Below are 23,301 nucleotides of genomic sequence, written 5' to 3' on the forward strand. Positions count from 1 at the left end.
AATCTAGAACGGCGAGAATTTTGTAATGAAATGAAGGAAAAAACATCTGAACTGGAAAGAAAAAAGACAATACGAATGCAGCGCAAACTCAAAGCCATGAGGGAAATGTACGTAGAGCTGAAAGTCAGGTTTGATGAAACAGAGTGCAAAAATAAAGAGCTTCTTGAAGAAAAAGAGAAACAGGAAGAAGAAAAACGTATTCTCCAGGACTTTGAGAGAAGGAATCTAGAACTGCGAGAATTTTGTAATGAAATGAGGGACAAAACACCTGACCTGGAAAGAGAAAAGGAAATACTGGAAAGACAATGTTCAGAGATGCAGTGTACGATCGATGGAATGAGGAAAAAAACACTCAGAGCTCATGAATGAGATGTTGTTGAGGGTCAGTGACTTGAAGAGCCAAATAAGTGAAATGCAGGCACAAAAGCAACAACAAGAGAAAAAATATGAATACCTGCTGCTTATGCATCAAGTATTCAAGAGAAAAATCGACCTGATAGAAGAGATGTACAAGAAAAAACAAGAGAGAAATACAGACATGTGCAAGGCAAATCCAATGGAGGAGGCAACATACAAAGACCCGGAAGAAATGCCTAGAAAAGAACAAGCAGGATTAAAAGAAATGGAGCAAAGATGCAAGCAACTCGAGGAGCAAAATGCAGAAACAAAACGATCAGTTGAGAACCCTTATCCTGGAGAAAAAAGCGCTCATGGAAAAATACCTGGAAATGAAGAAAAGAGGCGTCTGCTGGTTATTCAGATGATTTAGCCTCGTCCTCCTCCACCTGTGATCCATCTTAATTTTCACCTCTCCTGTCCCCCCTCTCCCTTTCTCTCCTAACACATATTCCCTACCTTCTTAATCTTTTTTCTTTTTTCACCTCCCCCCCCAACCAGTCCCAGCAGTTGACTGCCCCCTCCTGAGCCTGGTTCTGCTGGAGGCTTCTGCCCGTTAAAAGGCAGTTTTTCCTCCCCACTGTCGCCTAGTGCTTGCTCAGAGGGGATTGTTGGGGTTTTCTTTCCTCCTCCCTCCCCTTCCCCCCTCCCCCCCCCTCATTTATTTATTTGATTGTTTAAGTTCCTTTTATGTTGTTTCTGTAGTTACTTGTTTTACTTTTTTCAACTTATGTAACAAAATAATAAACCAATTGAATTTATCCTTTGAGTATTTTTCATCTAATCTTTACAGAATTAAGCTCTGTCTTTATTTGCTTGTTAAAACTCCATAAATGGTGAAGTAAAAACCTGGGATATGGTTTAAAACATTGAAAAAGACTAACCAACTAGTCTAAAACTAAGAAACACTTAAATATTACGTTAAATTGAAAACAGTTAAAAAGAGATATCCCTGTTCATAAATGTCATGTGATAATCTCATTGGCTTATGGAGTGATGATGACATCATCACTCCTGGAGGGAAAAAGGCGCACAAAAGTGGCAGGAAGACGAAGAAAAAACACGGCATAATGATACTTTTACATTTTGAAATCTACAAAGGTTTGCACTGTGAGAATCAACTTGTGAGAACTGTGACTAATCTTCATGTGTGTGTGTAAAAAAAAAAAAATAATAAAGTGTATAAAGTGTGTGGCGAGGGGCTAGTTATTCTGAGAAACCCTGCTGCAATAAATGAGGGACCACTGTATATACTTTCTCTATGAGTCTCCAGGTGAAGGCACAGCCATGAAGTCGTCCACTAGACAGTCCCAGATGGCCGTCGCTACCTGGGGGATGATCTGGCACACCGTGGACACACCGACTCTGTAACTGAACGCGATGGTCCTGGAGGAGACCCTGGTGTCAAGGAACCTGGACAAAATTGTTCGAAATTAATATTATGTGTACTGCAGTTACAAAATTACAAAAAATTACAAAATATTCAAACTCCAAAATACTTTTGTGATGTCAGATTTAAATTACAAAACATAAATCTTACATAAAACATTTTGTAATTATAAGGATAATTACATAATATATATTAGATATAATATAAAACAGTCAGTTGTGTTTTGTTTTAACTTTAACATATCATAATTTGATTGGTAGCAACTTTTACCACTACAGTGAGCCAATCACTCATAATTCCTAAACATGTCAATCAGGTAGGAATGAAGTAAGACATTAATAGAAATAAAGAGTTGTATGTAGCCCTTTCCTTGCATAAATCATTGTTAATATTTTTGAAAAATTAACCTGTGATAAGACAGCATATCAAGATAGAATATGCTGGATAGAACCATATAACTAAAGATGAACCAAACTGTTCACAGTTTTATCTAACTCTCAGTTTTAAGAAAGGCTGGTGACCCCTGTTATAGAGTCTGACAGCTGCGGGGATTATATACAAATATTCAACTATACCAGAATTAAACCAGGTCTAAATAAAAAAAACGGAGTGAGTATCACTACAAAGATTAACCCACAGTGGTCCTCATACCACAGTTTGATATCAGCAAACACCGAGAGCATACACTGATATGACACCACAGCCATGCTATCAATGCAAACACTGATAACACGGCATAAATCGAATTAAATCGGGACTTGATGAGACCTTTTGAGTAGGGCTGGGCGATATGGCCTAAAATCCATATCGCAATATAATTTGAAGCATGTGCGGTAACGATATATATCACGATATAAGCCAAATAACTATATATGTAAGATTTAAATGTGCTGTTGCTCACAAGTAAAATGTGAAATAATCAGCAGCTTGTTTTGATTTAAATATTTATTTCCCATAATAAGTTCAACAGGGCAGATGTACTTAAAATGAGGCTTCAGTTTAGGCAAAATAAAGGCAAATATTACAAACTACACAAAAAGTAGCCGCTAAAGCCTTTAAGTTTCAAAATAGAACAAACAAAACAGACTACTAAATTGTCAGTTCCACTTAGAAACAAAATATTCATTCTAAAAATAAATCTTAGTTTATTTTACAGAAGAAGAGACAAAATTGACTAACTTATAATATTGCTTTGGAAGCGCTGTCTGAGAGACATGTTTATGTTCAAGGAGTTGGTAACGAGGATCCATTACCTTAATTAGCTGCTTGAATCCTTCATTGTGGACCGTGTTTATTGGTAGCATGTCTTTAGCAAGACAGTAAGCTATGGCATTCGTTATGTTGCTATGTCTCTTAGCTTTTTTGTCATATGGTAAGACGCTGGAGAAAGCAGACTCAATTGACTGTTGCTGCTTCACAGACAGTGGCGTGTCCAGCGGGGTGGCTTGGGGGGGCACATGCCACCCCAGGTGCCACCCCAAAGGTAAAACAATAAAATTCAATCAAATATCAAATGTACAATTATGTTTTCATGGTGAAGCTCAGATATCCGAGGGTAAGTGAATGCAGCATCGGCTTCTGCACTATGTGCATCACATTAGCAAATGTAAGAGAGCCAAGCACGAAAGACGGCACCGCAGGAAACAATTTTTCGGTGAAAGAAAATGAGGACAGAATAAATATCCCAGTAAGTAATATTAAGTTTGTTGAGTTTAGTAAACTTCGGTGAAATTAGAATACCAAGGAAAAAATAACACTTAAAGAATTATTGCAGCCGTCGAATATTTCAGACAGTATGCTACTGAGGGGAGCTAACATAAGAGTTATGAGTTATAAGATATAATCTAAGTCGTAACATTGCTGTATGGAGCTGCAGATTTGGTTGCAGGTTAACATAGCTGGACTGGCCATCGGGCATACCATGACGGAGTTTCTATACAGCTGTTCGGTTACTATGATGTTACTGATAGAGTACTTTATTTTATTCATAAGGTTAGTTAGTAGAGTTGCCAACGGCTCCTTAAAAAAATGGAATGGTCCCTCATTCAGAGAAAATATTACGCGTTTCGTATTGAGCTGAGAAGAGACGCAGTTTGTCCCGTACTTTTGCTATAATGAAAAAAAGACACAAAACTGGAGTTATTCTGTCGTTACGCTGCACAGCTGCCTCTTCTTCTCTCATTCTCTCCCCCTCTCTCTCCTGTTGCTACTTCAATCGTGAAACTGATCAATGATCAGCTGATCGGCTTTTCTCTCTTGTTTGTTTATCGCCCACTTTGCGCCAGAAAGAAGAAACCGCCAGATGTCGCACTAAACAACAGCAGCACGTTTAAGCTTGATCAGCTGTTGTTAGAATTTATTTAATATTACTTTCTAGTATCAGCTGATGTTTGCTGGAGCCACAGCTGTAAAAGCTGCTGGTCATGATGTCGGTTTGGATATGTGGTGAGAGGGAAACATGAAGATGAAACCAGGAGATGTTTTTACTGAATCATCAGAGCTGAACAGGTGATGGAGAAACAGGTTTACCTTTTAGGTGACATGAATGAGTTGAAGGGAAGTTATGAACTGTTTCTGAGAGACAAATAACACCAGGATCCTTTTCTAAGCAGCTGACAGCTGGTAACTGTGCAGGGGCGGGTCTAGGAAAGTTTTGCCAGGGGGGCAGGTAGGGCATTAACAGGGAAAGGGGGCACAAAGAAATACTTTTCTTTCTTATTCTCATTTAAAATATCTAGTTTTTATTAAATAACTATCTAAATCTTACAACCAAAGTTTTTATCTGACGTAAAACGTATAGAAATCATACATATACCAACAAGACCGTGTACATCACTGTCACAACAGCGTTTGTTTTCATTCAAAGGCTTTATGGCTTTAATACCTGGTGGGCCGGTCTCTAGTCAAAATGCCCTGCAGGTTAATACGGGCAGTGTTACCATGCCAGCTGACTGTATTTCATCATCAGCCAGTGTTGTTCTTTATCAATATTACCAAAGTTTACCATAAGGCAGCATAGAAAGTATTTACTTGCTTTCAGGTTTTATTCAAATGTTAGTCTTTTCAGTTGTTTCCCCACTTTTTTCCTGTTTCAAAATCAAACACCAGTTTGTGAGAAGATTATCTTCTTTTTTTTAATAGGCAGATAAAGTTTTACATTGGCATTGGCTAATTTGTCAATTGTTTGTTACAAATGTTCGTATTTTAATATTCAAAAATGTTTTTGCCCAAAACATATGTGCACTACATGTCAGTAAAACTACTATGAAAATATTGCTGTCCTTGAATGCTGAGTAAACACTGACAAAGCACTGATTGTATCTCTTGTACTTTATCAACGCAGTATCTAAAAACTTTGCACCGTAGTGGTTAAAATCTCATTCTAATAAGAGTTAAAAGCGCATTCGGTTATTAGGTTTATAGGGTTATTAAATTATGGTTAACGGTTGGAAGAATTTTTTTTAAACATTATCTGCCAATTACATCTGCCACCCTTCTCCAAATCTGTGCCCCTACCTGGCCCCCCCAACAAAAATTTTCTAGACACGCCACTGTTCACAAGGATTCCCCTGGTTGTTTTCGATGACGAATTAGCGCTTTCACTCAGAGATTGAGCGTGGGTGGCACTGCTTCAGGTGTTAAAAAAGGTTTGTTGTATTTCCAGACTTTGTGCGAACATGTTTTCGGAACCCTTTACAGTGCGCGTTACTCTGTTTTTTGTCAGACTTCAAATAGCCGAAATACCTCCACACTATGGAACTTCTCTGGCCTTTCCTTTCGACAATCTCTCCGGCATTAACAGGAAGTTAGCTCGCTAGTTTCCACCTAAACATTTCATACCATGTTCTGACAGAGACTTTTGAAACTAATTCAAACGTACAGCTCTGCTACCACTTCCAACATAAATGAAGACAGTGGCGTTTGCAGGGTTACTGAAGTTGGATTACCTTACATGTGCATAAGGACCATAAATGGCACCTGTTAGGAGACACGGTTATGAAGCGGATTTCAAACTCCAGGCTGTCAGTCACAAACTCGGGAACAGAGCAGCTGTGAAATCTGCCCTTGTTACTATGCTCTGCATCTTTTAGTTTACATTTTGACTGCACAATTGTGAGCTCTTTCTTATGCACTAAAACAACATAGTTTTCTTTTATTTATGGAGCATTATTATTTAATAAATGCTCATAATTTATTTTTGAGTAATTTTTTTTCATGTACATCTACGCTCTATGTTAATAAAAGTGCCTGTGTGTCATCTGGGACACAGCTTTGACTAAGAACTCTCTTTTTGTTCTTACCTTATGGCTTTAAAAAAATATCGAGATACATATCATATATCGCCATCCAGCTAAAAAATATCGAGATATGAATTTTGGGTCATATCGCCCAGCCCTACCCAAACATAGTTTCAAAATCCTTAATGCACACCTTTTTCTCCACTGTGTTCAAATGCTCTTAACTGTTTAAGTAGAGGAAAAAGTCTGACATATTTCACGGCCATTAAACGTTAAACACGGCTCTGAAAACGAGGTCATGGTTACTTCCGGAGCAAAAACCTCTGCTTGTGCGCACAGAACCTAAATTGCATCAAATAAGACAATAATAAGACAAATGACTACAAAGTGACACCAGAGGCTGGAGAAGAGCAAGCATAAAGTGACACGTTGTGTGCGCACAAGTTCTCTTGGTACCACTCTTCACATACCAGTGTGTCAAAGTCCTGAATGCAGCCTGCATGCTAGTCCATCAAGTTCCATCTGAGCTTTAAATAAAATACACTCAGCTTTTCCTTGGATTTTCAGAGTTGCTCAGTTCATACAGGAACTGCAGCAGTCGGGGTTAACGTGTCGCTGTGTTGCTCCTCCATCTCAGCCATTGAGACTGGTCGCAATTTATTCTGAGGAAAACAAGAGACACAAAAAGATATTTTTAAAAAGTTTATATTTTATTCTTTTTTTAAAATAACGGATTGGATTTATATAGCGCTTTTCAGGGCACCCAAAGCACTTTACAATGCCACTATTCATTCACACACTGGTGGAGGCAGCTACAGTTGTAGTCACAGCTGTCCTGGGGCAGACTGACAGAAGCGAGGCTGCCATATCGCACCACCTCTGGCCAACACCAGTAGGTGGTAGGGTAAAGTGACAAAGACCAGGACAGAGAGCCCAGGGATTGAACCAGCGACCTTCCGGTTACAGATGTGATTCCCAACCCCCTGAGCCACGGTTACCCCGACTAAACACCTTTATTTTCCTTGAACATAAACAACAGCAACAAAAAACAAAGGATTATGGCTGTGCAATATGATGATATATATCGGATGACGATATAAAAATGTGTATCGTTTCATATTATATACACTATCGTTTGTTTTGTGATGTAGCAAAATAAACTGTTTACGGCAATATTTTTCATGGTTTTGATGGTCACTGTAGCAGCTATATTAATTTCTTAAACTTCTCTCTCTCTCTTATACTTAAAATAACCACACTATGGACGGACAAGCGACTGTTTCGTACTGTTGTTACTAGGGATGGGTATCGTTTAGGTTTTATCCGATACCGGTGCCAAACCGGTACTTTTGAAACGGTGCCGGTGCTTAAACGGTGCTCAAACCGGTGCTTAAAGAATGGAAAACACAAAAGTGGTCCAAAAACCTCTCATGTTCAGCTGTTTTTTTGTAAAAAGATAACAATGTTAGCCTTTTCTGCAGCTATGGGGCATATATGGCATCACTCTTGGCTGGAAGCAGTGCTTAAACAATGGAAAAAAACACAAACTTTGTCCAAAAACCTCTCATGTTTAACTGTTTTCCACTTTTTCTTTGGTCATTTTAGCCTTTTTGTCCAGGGTGAAGGGAGTATCTGCCATCAAATAAGAAGACAGCCGCATGTAGCTATGATGGTGTTTGCTGTTCACCTTACATGCATTAATGTAATAACGTGGTTAGCCTACTCAACGTAAATTACACACGAACAACATTAAGCTACTCACGCAGAGAAGAACGGCTGCTGCTGCATCATCATCCTCATCATTTCTGCTACACTGGCAGGGCTAGGGGCCAGGACTCTCCTCTTCGGGTTTTTGGGGGATGTTGCTAACTCCGGGTCCGATAACAGGCAACCCACAAGCAGTAGATGTGCTCGGTGTGAGGTCTCGCAGCAAGCTATCAAATACGGCGCATTTCTCGGCTTTAAAAAAAAACACTATGCGTCGCCAGGTGTTTCATCAGATTTGAGGTGTTACCTCCTTTGACAGTATCACAGTATCACCTTAAAGCACTTGTTGCAGCTGCTGAGTTTGCATCTTTTGCTGTGAAGTACAGCCAGACTTTGACCGCTTCGCCTTGGACATTTTTAATTTGTAGCTCTGCTCTAAAAGAATGTACGTACCTGGACCCGCCTACTATTCTCGGAAACTTAAAATGATTGGCTAGAATCTAAAGTGTATCATTCCATACCAGTTGGTGGCGGTAATGCACCTTTCAGTTGTTTGCCAACCGCCAATACAAATGTAAGGAAGAAGAAAGTGTATCACAGCTCAGGAAAAAAAGCACCGAAATAAAGCACCGAAATGTGCGCTGCTTTTCGGTCTGGTTACTACCGTTTATGTCAGAACCGGTGCCATCATGGCACCGGATACCGGTACCCATCCCTAGTTGTTACCAACAATGACGGTAAAACCATCGTGTGGCTCCTCCGTCCAAACAAGAACAAGTCTCATGTGTGTCTGGTTTCACTACCACACTGGGGCACATGTTAACCAAAACACAACATGCTGGGATCTTAACCTCCACACACATCGTTCCCTCCGCATTTCTGATGTCAAAGCTTCTGTCAGCCAAAACTACATCCCCTGGTAACAGCTTGTTAAGTTGCCACATTGCTCTGTGATGTGTTTAGCTGATGCACGGCCCCCCACCCCTTAGAAATGAACGAAATTGCACCTTGTGGAGTAATCCCGATCAGGTATTTCATGGTGTGTGTACCCTTGTAGTGCGAGTACGTTTGAGCAAGAGCCTTTAAATTAGATGGTCGTTCTGTACGAACTTGATATCAGCTCGTCTCACGGCTGCTATCCAGGCTCGACGCCTTCGTTTGGTAACATCCGATACCTGAGCTCCTTGATGTTGCTTCCAGCTTGGGAAAGCATAAAAAGACAACCTAAGCTTATTCCCGTGCCGATCATAAGATCGAACATTGCAGCCGACCACACAGCAAGTACGAACCATGGCTGTGCTTTCGCTCCTTCGTCGCTTGCGCTTAGACCCCGAACATGGCGAATCAGGCAAAAATCCTTTCCACGCCCACCCCCGTGACATCACGCTCCAAAGCCCTATAGTCAAAATCTCTATTGTTGGCCAAAATTATATCGTTTCTATCGTATATCGTTTCTATCGCCCACCCCTACTCGCCCTCAAACTGGGCGAGGGAAAGACGGTGGTACCTGTGATGTTTACAGAACTTTTATTTTGAAAGGTCGAATGTAAGGCGGAAGGAGGATATAGAAAAAGGAGACAACAGAAAACGGTAGATGAATGGTAGTGATGACATTATAGTCTTTGGCAGGGACCAGGCTGATCATGACAGCAAGCTTACAGCTCTCTTTAAGCGACTATCAGAGTCAGGTCTTACTCTGAATCGAGAGAAGTGTGAATTTAATCAAACGAAACTTGGGTTTTTTGGTTTCATCTTCTCTGCAGGTGGCGTTTCAGCAGATCCTAAAAAGGTTGCAGCAGTTCAACACGCTCCCAACCCAAAAACACCTGCTGACATCAAAAGTCTCCTTGGCATGGCCAATTACTGCTCAAGGTTCATCAGAGACTTCTCATCGATCTCTGAGCCACTGCACAGGCTCACACAAGGCCACCCCTTGGACATGGGGTCAAGACCAAGAAACTGCGTTGCAGGCACTCAAGGTCAGTCTCAAAAGCGACACGACGATGTCCTACTTCTATCCCAGCAGACAGACTGAACTGATTGTTGATGCTAGTCCAGTAGGACTGGGCGCCATCCTCTGTCAAAAAGATGAAAAGGGGATGAAGCACATTATTGCATATGCAAGCAGAGCACTGAGTGATGTGGAAACGAGATACTCGCAGACTGAGAAAGAAGCACTCGCCATTGTGTGGAGTTGCCAACATTTCCATTTGTATGTTTATGGACATCCATTCACACTGGTGACCGATCACAAGACACTCAAAATCATCTGGAATAACCCAAGATCAAAACCACCTGCCAGAATAGAAAGATGGGGACTGAGACTTCAGCCATATAACTTCAGAGTGGAATACAGAAAAGGTGCTGATAATCCAGCTGACTTTATGTCACGTCATCCAGTGCCAACACAGGAGAATGAAAGTGCTCGTGCATGTAAGGTTGCAGAAGAGTATGTCAATTTCTTCTCTTATCACTCCACCCCAAAAGCCATGACACTTCACGAGATAAAAACAGAGAGTCTGAAAGACCAGGTTCTGCAGGAAGTCATCGGTCACATCAGGAACAACACGTGGCATCTAACAGATAAATCCCAGCATGCTGACATTTTGAAATCATTCAAACATGTTCAAAGTGAACTAACAGTAGCTGACTCATCTGACTTCATACTCAGAGGCACGAGGATAGTTATTCCAACTGTCCTACAAGAAAGAGCAATACAACTGGCACACGAAGGGCACCAGGGTATCGTCAAGACCAAAGCGCTGCTACGTACCAAAGTATGGTTCCCAGAGATCGATCGGAAAGCAGAATCTGCAGTTCAAAACTGTCTGCCATGCCAAGCTAGCACACCTGTCACACACACTGACCCTCTGCAGATGTCACCATTACCCGAAACGCCCTGGCACAGTGTCAGTGCAGACTTTTATGGACCGCTCCCTACGGGGGAATACCTGCTCGTTCACAGACGAGTATTCTGGCTATCCAGTCGTTGAAAGTATACGCTCAACATCAGCATCTTCTGTTATCCCAGTCATTGACAAAGTGTTCTCCATGTTTGGAATCCCAAGGACAGTAAAAACTGACAATGTTCCTCCTTTTAACAGTGAGGCTTTCTCACAGTTTGCAGACTACCTAGGATTTCATCATCGCAAAATCACACCTTGTTGGCCTCAGGCGAACGCCATTGCTGAGAGATTTATGAGAACCCTATGCAAAGCACTGAGAGTTGCCGAGATGCAGGGCACACCATGGAGACAGCAACTAAACATCTTTCTTCGTGAGTACAGATCTACACCTCATTGCACAACAGCGAGCTCACCAGCTGAAATACTGTTTCAACGCCAGCTATACACCAAGCTCCCTTTCGTTAACACCACTCCACGGAAGTGTTCAGATGCTGAAGTGAGAGCAAGGGATGATAGTGCAAAGATCAAGATGAAGGTGATCGCAGATGCAACTCGTCGCGCCAGACCACACTCACTAAGTCTGGGTGACACAGTGCTGCATCGCCAACCCAAGCACAACAAATTATCCACACCACACAATGCAAAACCCTATAAAGTGACTAAAGTTAAGGGTTCTGAAATTACAGCTACAAGGGATGGACACTCAATTGTCAGCAATGCCTCATTCTTCAAGAAAATCAGACATGGACTTGAAGATGCCCCACCTGGACGGCATGTCGACCCCGCCTTAACAGACAAGCCCAGATACCCAGTCAGATCAAACAGACGCGTACCGATGCATCTGTCTGATTACATCAGATCTAAGACTTGAATATCTGAGTGACCCGTTAAAGGTTACGCTGCGTGTAACATGTTTGTTGTTCCTGAATCTAACACTGTAACCAGTATTCTAGTGTTGAATGTTGATAGTGATTAGTCAGAGAACTGCGCAAATGCAGTGCTGTTTAAGTGATGTTTAGGTGTGGAGAAACTCAAGTAATAAGAACGTTCAGTAATTTTATTAGGTGTTGTTATCATAGGTTCAGATTAATAATTCACCTCACTGAGTACCTAAGTTTGTTAAAGAAAAAAAGAAAGGAGGTGATTGTGATGTTTACAGAACTTTTATTTTGAAAGGTCGAATGTAAGGCAGAAGGAGGATATAGAAAAAGGAGACAACAGAAAACGGTAGATGAACAAGTTAGCGCTGCAGACTGTGTTGCCGCTGCAAGCCTGAGAATTAAAGAATGGAACTGAGAAATACTGAAGGTGTCATCATTAATGTTTGAGGCATGCAAACATTACAGTACCGCTGAAAGCAGCCGTCATCCAGGCGCAGCTCCTGGAGCAAATGGTGAAAACTCAAAAAAACTTAAAAAAAAACAAAAAAAAAACAAAAAAAAACACATCCCCATTTTAAAATGTCATGTGACAATCTGATTGGCTTACGGAATGATGATGTCACAAGATGTGACATCATTAATACCTTTGATCATTTGAAGTTCTGAAGTCTATAAATAGGGATCAGAAGCAGCAATTTTAAAGCAGTTTGTTCGCAGACTTCAAACGTTCGACACGAGATACATTTGCAAATATTTCTAAGCCTTTTCAGAGTCACTGTGCACAGGCTCCAACATGGGACGAAAACGCCGACAAAGAAAAATAAATAATGCTGCCTCTCCTTCGTGGTCTGGCCAGCCAATCTCTTCAGGAGAAATTACCATGGATGTTGTCTTATCAATCCAAAGGGCATTACAGGAAAGTCAGAAGGAAAACTCTGACCTCCATGACAAAGTTAAACAAATTGAAGAAGAGAAGCTTCAACTAGAGGAGAAGTGCAGACAATTGGAAGCACGAAATAAAGACCTGGAAGGAAAACAGCAACGGCAGCCTGATATAAAAATTATCAATGAGGGAATGAAGTTTGGTCAAGGACGAAAGAATTTTTTTTCCCGTATTTTTTCATCGGGAACACAGAGTGCGGAATTAAAAGAAACATCTGCCCAGCTTCAAGGAAAGAAAGCTACTATTGAGGAGATACAGATACTTCAAGGAAAGCTCGATGAAGCTGAGAAAACAATTGAAAAAATCCGCCAACAGAAGACTGAACAGGAAATACAAATGGAGCACAAACTGAAAGAGCTTCTTGAAGAAAAAAAGCAACAGGAAGAAGAAAAACGTATTCTCCAGGACTTTGAGAGAAGGAATCTAGAACTGCGAGAATTTTGTAATGAAATGAAGGAAAAAACATCTGAACTGGAAAGAAAAAAGACAATACGATTGCAGCGCAAACTCAAAGACATGAGGGAAATGTGCGTAGATCTGGCAGTCAGGTTTGGTGAAACAGAGTTCAAAAATATAGAGCTTCTTGAAGAAAAAGAGAAACAGGAAGAAGAAAAACGTATTCTCCAGGACTTTGAGAGAAGGAATCTAGAACTGCGAGAATTTTGTAATGAAATGAAGGACAAAACACCTGAACTGGAAAGAGAAAAAGAAATACCAATGGAGGACAAACTCAAAGCCATGAGGGAAATGTACGTAGAGCTGAAAGTCAGGTTTGATGAAACAGAGTGCAAAAATAAAGAGCTTCTTGAAGAAAAAGAGAAACAGGAAGAAGAAAAACGTATTCTCCAGGACTTTGAGAGAAGGAATCTAGAACTGCGAGAATTTTGTAATGAAATGAGGGAAAAAACACCTGACCTGGAAAGAGAAAAGGAAATACTGGAAAGACAATGTTCAGAGATGCAGTGTACGATCGATGGAATGAGGAAAAAACACTCAGAGCTCATGAATGAGATGTTGTTGAGGGTCAGTGACTTGAAGAGCCAAATAAGTGAAATGCAGGCACAAAAGCAACAACAAGAGAAAAAATATGAATACCTGCTGCTTATGCATCAAGTATTCAAGAGAAAAATCGATCTGATAGAAGAGATGTACAAGAAAAAACAAGAGAGAAATACAGACATGTGCAAGGCAAATCAAATGGAGGAGGCAACGCACAAAGACCCGGAAGAAAAGCCTAGAAAAGAACAAGCAGGACTAAAAGAAATGGAGCAAAGATGCAAGCAACTCGAGGAGCAAAATGCAGAAACAAACGATCAGTTGAGAACCCTTATCCTGGAGAAAAAAGCGCTCATGGAAAAATACCTGGAAATGAAGAAAAGAGGCGTCTGCTGGTTATTCAGATGATTTAGCCTCGTCCTCCTCCACCTGTGATCCATCTTAATTTTCACCTCTCCTGTCCCCCCTCTCCCTTTCTCTCCTAACACATATTCCCTACCTTCTTAATCTTTTTTCTTTTTTTCACCCCCCCCCAACCAGTCCCAGCAGTTGACTGCCCCCTCCTGAGCCTGGTTCTGCTGGAGGCTTCTGCCCGTTAAAAGGCAGTTTTTCCTCCCCACTGTCGCCTAGTGCTTGCTCAGAGGGGATTGTTGGGGTTTTCTCTCCTCCTCCCTCCCTTCCCCCCTCCCTCCCCCCTTCATTTATTTATTTGATTGTTTAAGTTTCCTTTTATGTTGTTTCTGTAGTTACTTGTTTTACTTTTTTTAACTTATGTAACAAAATAATAAACCAATTGAATTTATCCTTTGAGTATTTTTCATCTAATCTTTACAGAATTAAGCTCTGTCTTTTATTTGCTTGTTAAAACTCCATAAATGGTGAAGTAAAAACCTGGGATATGGTTTAAAACATTGAAAAAGACTAACCAACTAGTCTAAAACTAAGAAACACTTAAATATTACGTTAAATTGAAAACAGTTAAAAAGAGATATCCCTGTTCATAAATGTCATGTGATAATCTCATTGGCTTATGGAGTGATGATGACATCATCACTCCTGGAGGGAAAAAGGTGCACAAAAGTGGCAGGCAGACGAAGAAAAAACACGGCATAATGATACTTTTACGTTTTGAAATCTACAAAGGTTTGCACTGTGAGAATCAACTTGTGACAACTGTGACTAATCTTCATGTGTGTGTGTAAAAAAAATAAAAAATAATAAAGTGTATAAAGTGTGTGGCGAGGGGCTAGTTATTCTGAGAAACCCTGCTGCAATAAATGAGGGACCACTGTATATACTTTCTCTATGAGTCTCCAGGTGAAGGCACAGCCATGAAGTCGTCCACTAGACAGTCCCAGATGGCCGTCGCTACCTGGGGGATGATCTGGCACACCGTGGACACACCGACTCTGTAACTGAACGCGATGGTCCTGGAGGAGTCCCTGGTGTCAAGGAACCTGGACAAAATTGTTCAAAATTAGTATTATGTGTACTGCAGTTGTAAAATACATTATTCAAACTCTAAAATACTTTTGTGATGTCAGATTTAAATTACAAAACATAAATCTTACATAAAACATTTTGTAATTATAAGGATAATTACATAATATATATTAGATATAATATAAAACAGTCAGTTGTGTTTTGTTTTAACTTTAACATATCATAATTTGATTGGTAGCAACTTTTACCACTACAGTGAGCCAATCACTCATAATTCCTAAACATGTCAATCAGGTAGGAATGAAGTAAGACATTAATAGAAATAAAGAGTTGTATGTAGCCCTTTCCTTGCATAAATCATTGTTAATATTTTTGAAAAATTAACCTGTGATAAGACAGCATATCAAGATAGAATATGCTGGATAGAACCATATAACTAAAGATGAACCAAACTGTTCACAGTTTTATCTAACTCTCAGTTTTAAGAAAGGCTGGTGACCCCTGTTATAGAGTCTGACAGCTGCGGGGATTATATACAAATATTCAACTATACCAGAATTAAACCAGGTCTAAATAAAAAAAGGAGTGAGTATCACTACAAAGATTAACCCACAGTGGTCCTCATACCCAGAGGCAGAGCCAGACATTTGAAACATCCGGGGCTTAGCCCTAAAGGGTAGTATGCATGTGGGATTTTTATTTTATTTTTTTATTTTTTTTTATTTATTTATTTATTTATTTTTTTTTGGGGGGGGGGGGTATAGAAATGACTGAAAGATTAATAGGCTGTTTTGAGTTTTGTTCAAAAAAGATTGACTTCATATAGGAAAAAAATATACCACATATGCAGGACACCTTAAACTAGGTTTTTAATTAAGCAGCAAGGCAGAACAAAATCAGGGCTGTATCAAGACACGAGGACTAAACCCCAATTCAACCAGACCCAGAACTGATCCAGAATTAAAACAGGACTACAACAGTTCAAAATCAGGACTACTTAGGACTTAACCAAAACAGAACCAGAACTAGATGATAGTAACACTTAAACTCATCATAGACCTGCACTACACTTATTTTTTAATTCTACCAAAGTCCACTATTTAGATTGAGAAAAGTTTATATACCGTATTTCCCGGACTACAAAGCGCACCTGAATATTAGCCGCACAAGCTAAAATCAGGGGAAAATCCTGTTTTGTACATATATTAGCCGCACCGGACTAAAAGCCGCAGGTGTTTCAATGTTGACTTATCATATGTAAGAGAATATGCACAAAGGGAATTGTCAGGAAAGAGATGGCTGTTTGGAGACACACCCCTTTTATTAATATTTTGAAAAACAAGTTATGCGCACATATTTGCATAACTTTTTAGGTATATGTACAAGTAGATACATACAGGTACACTTGGCTTAGGCCCTCACATAGGGCAATTTTGCCACGCTTGTCTCTATTACCATTTTCATTACCAAGGACTTTTCTCAGCCAGAGATTACTTCAGCTGCTGGTCACAACCCTTTTCTGACCCCATGGGTGACCCCTTAATCCTACCAACAGCGGGTGGTAGATTAAGGAACTAGAACCCTTGTCCAGCAAATATATGGTTGTTTTTTATTGAGGTGAGGACTGGATATTACTTTGGATGCTGTATTTTTGTAAAGAGATCAATTTGACTCCATAACAATGACTTATAGCTTGGACTGTGTTTCCACGGGAGCACGAGGTAAATGTGACGTTGGCTCAGTGTCACATAGTTCTTTATTATATGCTCACCACTTTGAGATCCCGGTAGCTGCTACACAAACTAAAAAGATCCTCTGGCTGTTGTGATATTTCCGCCTTGCTGTCATGTTTTTGTGACCGAGAAGATTTTCAGTGATGGATGGCCTCTCTTCTCACGGCTAAAACCTTTCACAGGCTTTTCACTGATGGCCCAACACATTCATTAGTGCGGTCATTTGGTCTTTACCTGCACACCCATGTAACAATCTCTGAACCTCTTACATAAGCCACTGGAAATGGTGAGTCCAGGCACGGTGTGATGCAAAGCTGATCAGTGCTCAATAGGATCTGTTGCCTGGCCTATCATACTCTACACCTCCCCTTATATGGAATTAGCTCCTTAGCCTGTTAACTAGTGAAGGGAAGAGTCCTTGACTGGCTGCTCAGGCTCTCCTCTCTGTTTTTGCCCCACATGCCCCAGCAAGCATGTAGAAAGAGAGGCCGTATTTCTCCCTCATTAGCTTCTCTTCATTGGTTTCCCGTCAAATTCAGAATTAAATTTAAAGTCCTTCTCCTCACATACAGAGTCTTGAATAATCAAAGAGTACTTAGCAGAAATATTAAGCAACCTAACTAATAGGGTTGCAAACTCCCAGCAAAAAAAAAATAGGGAACCACCCTCCACCTCATGATGCTTAATCGATGTAATCAAATTTAATTTGATGCAGGGGGAAAAATGCACAGAAATAAATTATTTTTCAAGAATAATTAAATAGATTCAACATCTTTCTTCAACAGAACTGCACAGATGGTATCTTCCCAAAGGAAAAAGTAGTATAGCTTACTAGGGTATATTAGACTTAACAGTTACTATATACAGTAATGGACTTCTATATATTTTACATCAGATTAAAACTTTGGGTGTAAGATTCAGATAATTATTTATTAAAAACTAGACATTTTAAATGAGAATAAGAAAGAAAAGTATGTCTTTGTGCCCCCTTTTCCCTGTTCATGCCCTATCGGCCCCCCTGGCTAAACTTTGCTAGATCCGCCCCTGCACAGTTACCAGCCGTCAGCTACGTAGAAAAAGATCCTGGTGTAGAAAGTAATATTAAATAAATTCTAACTGCTGTTGTTCAGCCGCTGGTTTCCTCTTTCTGGTGAGAAGTAAGCCAAAAACAAAGAAGAGAGACGGACTCGCGACAGAAAAGCCGATCAGCTGATCATTAAGCTGTTTCACGATTGAAGTAGCAGCAGGAGAGAGAGAGAGAGCGAGAGAGAGGCAGTCGCTCCATATATCTGTTGTTAAGCTTAACGTAGGAATGCTTTACATTCAGAGATGAACTTACACACTTGCTTTACTTCTCTCTGGGAAAACTTCCTCGGAGATGAAATGCCGGATTGGTAGGACGCTACAAATACACACAGCCGCTCTATCACGTGACCACACTGCTGCCACGTGCTACAGTTATGAGCCGAGTTACGCCGTGTAGCAAGTTTTGTGAGGTGCTTTTTTTGATATTTAATGGATCGGATTACATTTTTTATTTCTCGCCGATATCCGATCCAGTAATTTGGGTCAGTATCGGATCGATACCGATACGTAATATCGGATCGGTCCATCTCTAATATGTACAAGTAGCGGTAATTACAAGTACGAAACATGTACTGTGCTTCATAAACGAGTAACAAATGTAGTACATAACAATAACCTACAGCACACCAGAAAAATAGGTTCGGACTACCTTTTAGGCTCAGGTGCAGTGAAACGGCTTTAACAAGAAGAAAAGTCAGTCATTCACCACCATCTTCCTGCGCACTAAAACGAATAGTTATGTCTATAACTTCTGTTCCCTGAAGGAGAGGAACGAGGTACAACACATAAGTATGGGATATCACGCCCTGCGTGTCCTGGCTGAAGAAACCTTTAATCACGCCTTTAAGGCAGATGACGTGTGATGACACGTGCACGGCCCCGCCTGCACATATAGCCGCTGTCATCACAGTCATCCCTCAGTTCGATAGCCGCTCTTCACAGAGCCAAACTGCTCAGTGGGGCCACCTTGTGTTGTACCTCGTTCCTCTCCTTCAGGGAACAGAAGTTATAGACATAACTATTCGTTCCCTTTCAGTCGATTCACTCGGTACAACACATAAGTATGGGACATATATACACGCCCCACAGAGCAGCCACCGAACCGGAATCGGACCACCACATCCTTAGTGAGTGGTAGACCCAGCAGAAAGGACAGCATGAGCGACCGAAAGGGCTGTAACGTCCAACCGATAAAACCGCACAAAAGTGTGCGTTGATGCCCAACTAGCTGCCGCACAAATATCAGCTACAGGCACCCCTTTAAAAAGAGCCCATGAGGTTGCCATGCCCCTGGTGGAATGAGCTCTCACCCCGTGGGGCAAAGCAAGACCACCGGTGCCGTATGCCAGTGAGATAGCTTCTATAATCCAGTGGGACAGCTTCTGTTTGGACAGAGCTCTACCTCTATTTGGATTAGCGAAGCAGACAAACAGCTGGTCACATAAACGCACATTCTGAGTGCGCTCAATGTAGGTGCGTAGCACACGCACTGGACAAAGAGAATGCATCCTCCTCTGCTCCTCAGATGCAAAAGGAGGGGAGCAAAAGCTCAGCAACTCAAACTCCATTGAGCTAGAAGATGCAGGCATGATCTTGGGAAAATAGGCAGCATTTGGACACAATACGACCTTGTGGCCATCAGAAGAGAACTGTGTGCAGGAGGGATGCACAGAGAGCGCATGAAGGTCACCCACTCGCTTTGCCGAAGCCAAAGCGAGAAGTAATGCAGTCTTATATGAAAGAAATTTCATATCCACAGACTCAATGGGTTCAAACGGGGGGCTGCAAAGGGCCTCCAGCACCAAAGACAAGTCCCAAGCAGGGACACTGGACTTAAGCACGGGCCTCAGCCGGCGAACTCCTTTCAGAAAACGTATGGCGAGGGGATGTGCACCTAGTGTCACCCCGTCAAAGCCAATATGACAAGCAGATATAGCTGCTAAATAAACCTTAATTATCGAAAATGAAAGGCCCTTATCCAGCAGCTCCTGCAGGAATGTCAAAACATCTGCAATAGAGCACTGAAATGGGAGAGTGTGGCGGTCCTGGCACCATTGCTCGAAGGCTCGCCATTTGTAAGCGTACAAGCCTCTAGTAGATGAGGCCCTAGCGCTCTGAATTGTCGCTATCACACTAGGTGGCAAACCCTTAGCAATCACGTTTAACCTCTCAGCAGGTAAGCATGAAGGCGCCACAGATCTAGGCGCGGATGAAACACTTCTCCTCCCGCCTGAGAGAGGAGATCCCTGCGGAGAGGAAGCTGCCAAGGACTCGCTGCTAGCAGGCTGATTATCTCTGCATACCACGACCTTGTGGGCCACCAAGGGGCCACTAGAATCAGAGAGAGGGAATGCCGACGCACTCTCTCTAGAACTGGAGATATCATTTCCACTGGGGGAAATGCATACAGGAGCACGTCTGGCCATTGGTGCGCTAGCGCGTCCAAGCCCAAGGGTGCATCGTGGTCGATTATGGAGAAGAACAGGGGACAGTGAGTATTTACCCTGGAAGCAAAAAGATCTATTTGCGCCTTGCCAAATAGGTCCCAAATCTGAGCCACTATTAAAGGGTGTAACCTCCATTCTCTCACCAGAGGACCCCCCCCTGGAGAGAAGGTCCGGCCCCAGGTTCAGGTGGCCCGGGACATGCGTGGCTCTTAGAGACAGAAAATGAACACTGCACCACAACAGCAGAGAGCGAGACAGGAGCAGCCCGGGCTCCCTCCAAGGACTGAGAGCTAGCATGCAAGACGCGGTTACCGGCAGCCTCCTCCGGAGGTGACGCGATGCACACAAACGGTGAGAGAGAGTCCAGCGTTGAAACGCTCTCATTTTTAACAGTCCAAGTGGCACTACGGCGATCATAGATGCCATCATGCCCAACAAGCTTAATATTGTCTGGAAACGCAGTCTGCGTCCCAACTGAAACTGAGCGAGGCAGCGATGAAATGCGGCCACTCTGTGCTCCAACAAACGTGCGCGGCTGGTAAGTGAGCATATTTTCAAACCGAGAAAAGTAATCTGCTGACTCGGGATTAGCGAGCTCTTTTGAAAGTTCACAGAGAACCCCAGTGTCTGAATGTGTGACAGAACCAGCGACAGCTGTGTCTCCACCTGCTCTCTGGAGCAAGCTACAAGAGCCCAGTCGTCTAGGTAGGCTAAGATGCGGATTCCTCTCTCTCTAAAGGGCGCTAGGCGCTGCCTCGGCACATTTCGTAAAGGTGCGAGGAGCGAGCGAGAGCCCGAATGGCAGCACTAGGTATTCGTAGGCTACGCCCTCGAATGCAAACCTCAGAAACTGCCTGTGTTTCGGGTGTATAACCACATGAAAATAAGCATCTGTTAGATCGATTGTTGCAAACCAATCTCCCGGGCCGACCGCATTCAAGAGCTGTCTGAGTGTTAGCATCTTGAACCTGTATGTTCGTAGATACGTGTTCAAGACTCGCAGGTCGAGGATGGGACGAAGCGTTCCCCCTTTTTTCGGAACAACAAAATAACGGCTGTACCAACCTTTGTTTGTCTCCGAAGCGGGGACCACTCGTATTGCTCTTTTCTGCAATAGCGCCTTTATTTCCTCTCTGAGTATCATGGCCGCCTCGGTGTTGACAGTCGTGTTTACGACTCTTTGGAAACAAGGCGGCTTGACCCGGAACTGCAACCGGTAACCCATGGCAACGGTTCGCAGCACCTGTCACTACCCGATCTGTACCGGAAACCCGATCGGTACCCCGCATGCGCAAAAGGTGTCTACTTCCGGTCGAAGCGTTTTACAATAGTTACAGGTCAGAGTATCTGTTAAGATGTTAAGAATAATAAGTATCTCTTAAAATGTTTCCGATAATGAAGCATTTAATATAATGTAGACAAAAACAAAAAAAATAAAAAGATAATGACAGATCGGGACTCCCGATCCTTACTGTGCATGTGCAAAGTCGGACCGTACAAATCGGGTCTACCCGATCCGTACCGCGCATGTGCAGGGGTTTTCTTCTTCTTCTGTTCGTTTAATGGCAGTGTACTCCCCAGTGTACGAGGATACCACCACCTGCTGACCGAGCGAATGAACCCTGTTGTAAACTGAATTAGCATCATTACAAACGTATGTTAAATTTGATTTAGTGATAATTGAGTGTGTTTATGCTTGTCTGTGTGGAGAAGATTGTTGAAATAGTGATGATGATGTCCACTATCACTGTCAATTGTCAGTAAACACTTCATCTGGCTGCTGAATCTTCACGTGACATATTACAAAGTCTGTATTATTAGCTCTGTAATTAGGCACCATTCTTCTTATTTTACGGTGCTGTTGTTCAATCGGGGAACGCTCTCTGTTGAGGAGAAAAGCGTGAATTTGTTGCGGATACGGATTATCCATTGTTTAAATGTCCCGGTAGTCGAAAAGGAGGCAGAGCTGTTGAGAAATGCTAAGAGCTAACTGGGCGCTAACCGTGTCATTCAAATATATTGAATGTCGCAATGTTGGCAAAGAGAGGAAGTGACGTAAGATTTGCGCATGCGGGGTACCGATCGGGTTTCCGGTACGGATCGGGTAGCGACTGGTCGTGTCCAAATTCATGGGCTGCATCCTCCTGAGGACCCGGCCTTCGCGGTCTACGTGGGCCGGGTCCTCAGAAGGTCGGGTAGGCCGGAAGTAAACGGCCGTGAAATTGGACGGTCTAGCCTTCAGATTTGCGTCATCGCTGTCTCGGTGGAGTTTAATAAACTCGGCCGTCTGCTCCTTGCTATCTAAAATATAACAGGACACTGGCGTAAATTCTCGACTGTCTCACACTTCTGTTTAATCAGTTTTCTGTTTGACGTTTAGTCAGCTGTGTAAAAACCAAGGAGGAACCCACCCAGGGGATTAATAAAGTTTTATTTTATCTAATCAAATAACTTTAATCTCAGCCAAACCGATTTACTCATGAACAAACAAAACACTGAAAAAAGCCCAACAATAACATTTTTAGGTTGTCTAAGTGACTTATATATTACGTTTAACCCGAGCAGCGAAAGTCCGCGGTGATCTGAAAATGATGTGCCGGGAGTTGTGCCGTTCTCGGCCGCATCAGTGACCCTCGAGCTCCCGGCTTGCTATCGAGCTGGTGGGTAGCAGACGCTCCGAAAACGTTGAAGCACTTTTGCAAATATGCGATATCTTGATAAACCGAGCAGTTATTTGATGTTTACACAGCTACTTTCTCGTCTGAAAATATGTTAAAAGTTTATTTTGTGACCCAGAAAGATTAGTATGAGTAATTTTAAAACTTAGTAGCGGCCCCCATTGTTGGAAACTGGAGTTTGGCTGGGCCGCGCTATGAATTCTGGGATATGGTAGGCCACGAAGGACACACCCGACCCATCCTTCAAATTCGGGGAAAAGGAGGACGCATTTGTCGGCTGCATTCGGAGGAGTCTACGAATTTGGACAGCCTTCGGCGCGTCGCTGTGACGTAATCGGTCTACAAATGCGGCCTCAGGAGGACGCAGACCCTGAATTGGGAGACAGCCAGTGTCACTACCCGATCTGTACCGGAAACCCGATCGGTACCCCGCATGCGCGAAAGGTGTCTACTTCCG

At 42.2% G+C, this 23,301-nt stretch overlaps 1 long non-coding RNA gene and 1 pseudogene across 1 annotated transcript; both read right to left on the reverse strand.

Annotated features, from left to right (window-relative positions):
- Positions 1-1,084: 1,084 nt before the first annotated feature.
- Positions 1,085-15,621, reverse strand: LOC146509358 (uncharacterized). Its single transcript, XR_014876519.1, has 3 exons — positions 14,756-15,621; positions 6,495-6,686; positions 1,085-1,809 (listed from the first exon to the last, which is right to left on the reverse strand). It is a non-coding gene; the product is annotated as an uncharacterized LOC146509358 (long non-coding RNA).
- A 4,148-nt stretch (positions 15,622-19,769) lies between these two features.
- Positions 19,770-21,412, reverse strand: LOC146509359 (uncharacterized; annotated as a pseudogene).
- Between the last annotated feature and the right edge of the window lie 1,889 nt (positions 21,413-23,301).

The sequence above is a fragment of the Neolamprologus multifasciatus genome, chromosome 10, assembly GCF_963576455.1.
Source record: "Neolamprologus multifasciatus chromosome 10, fNeoMul1.2, whole genome shotgun sequence".
Classification (NCBI taxonomy): Eukaryota; Metazoa; Chordata; class Actinopteri; order Cichliformes; family Cichlidae; genus Neolamprologus; species Neolamprologus multifasciatus.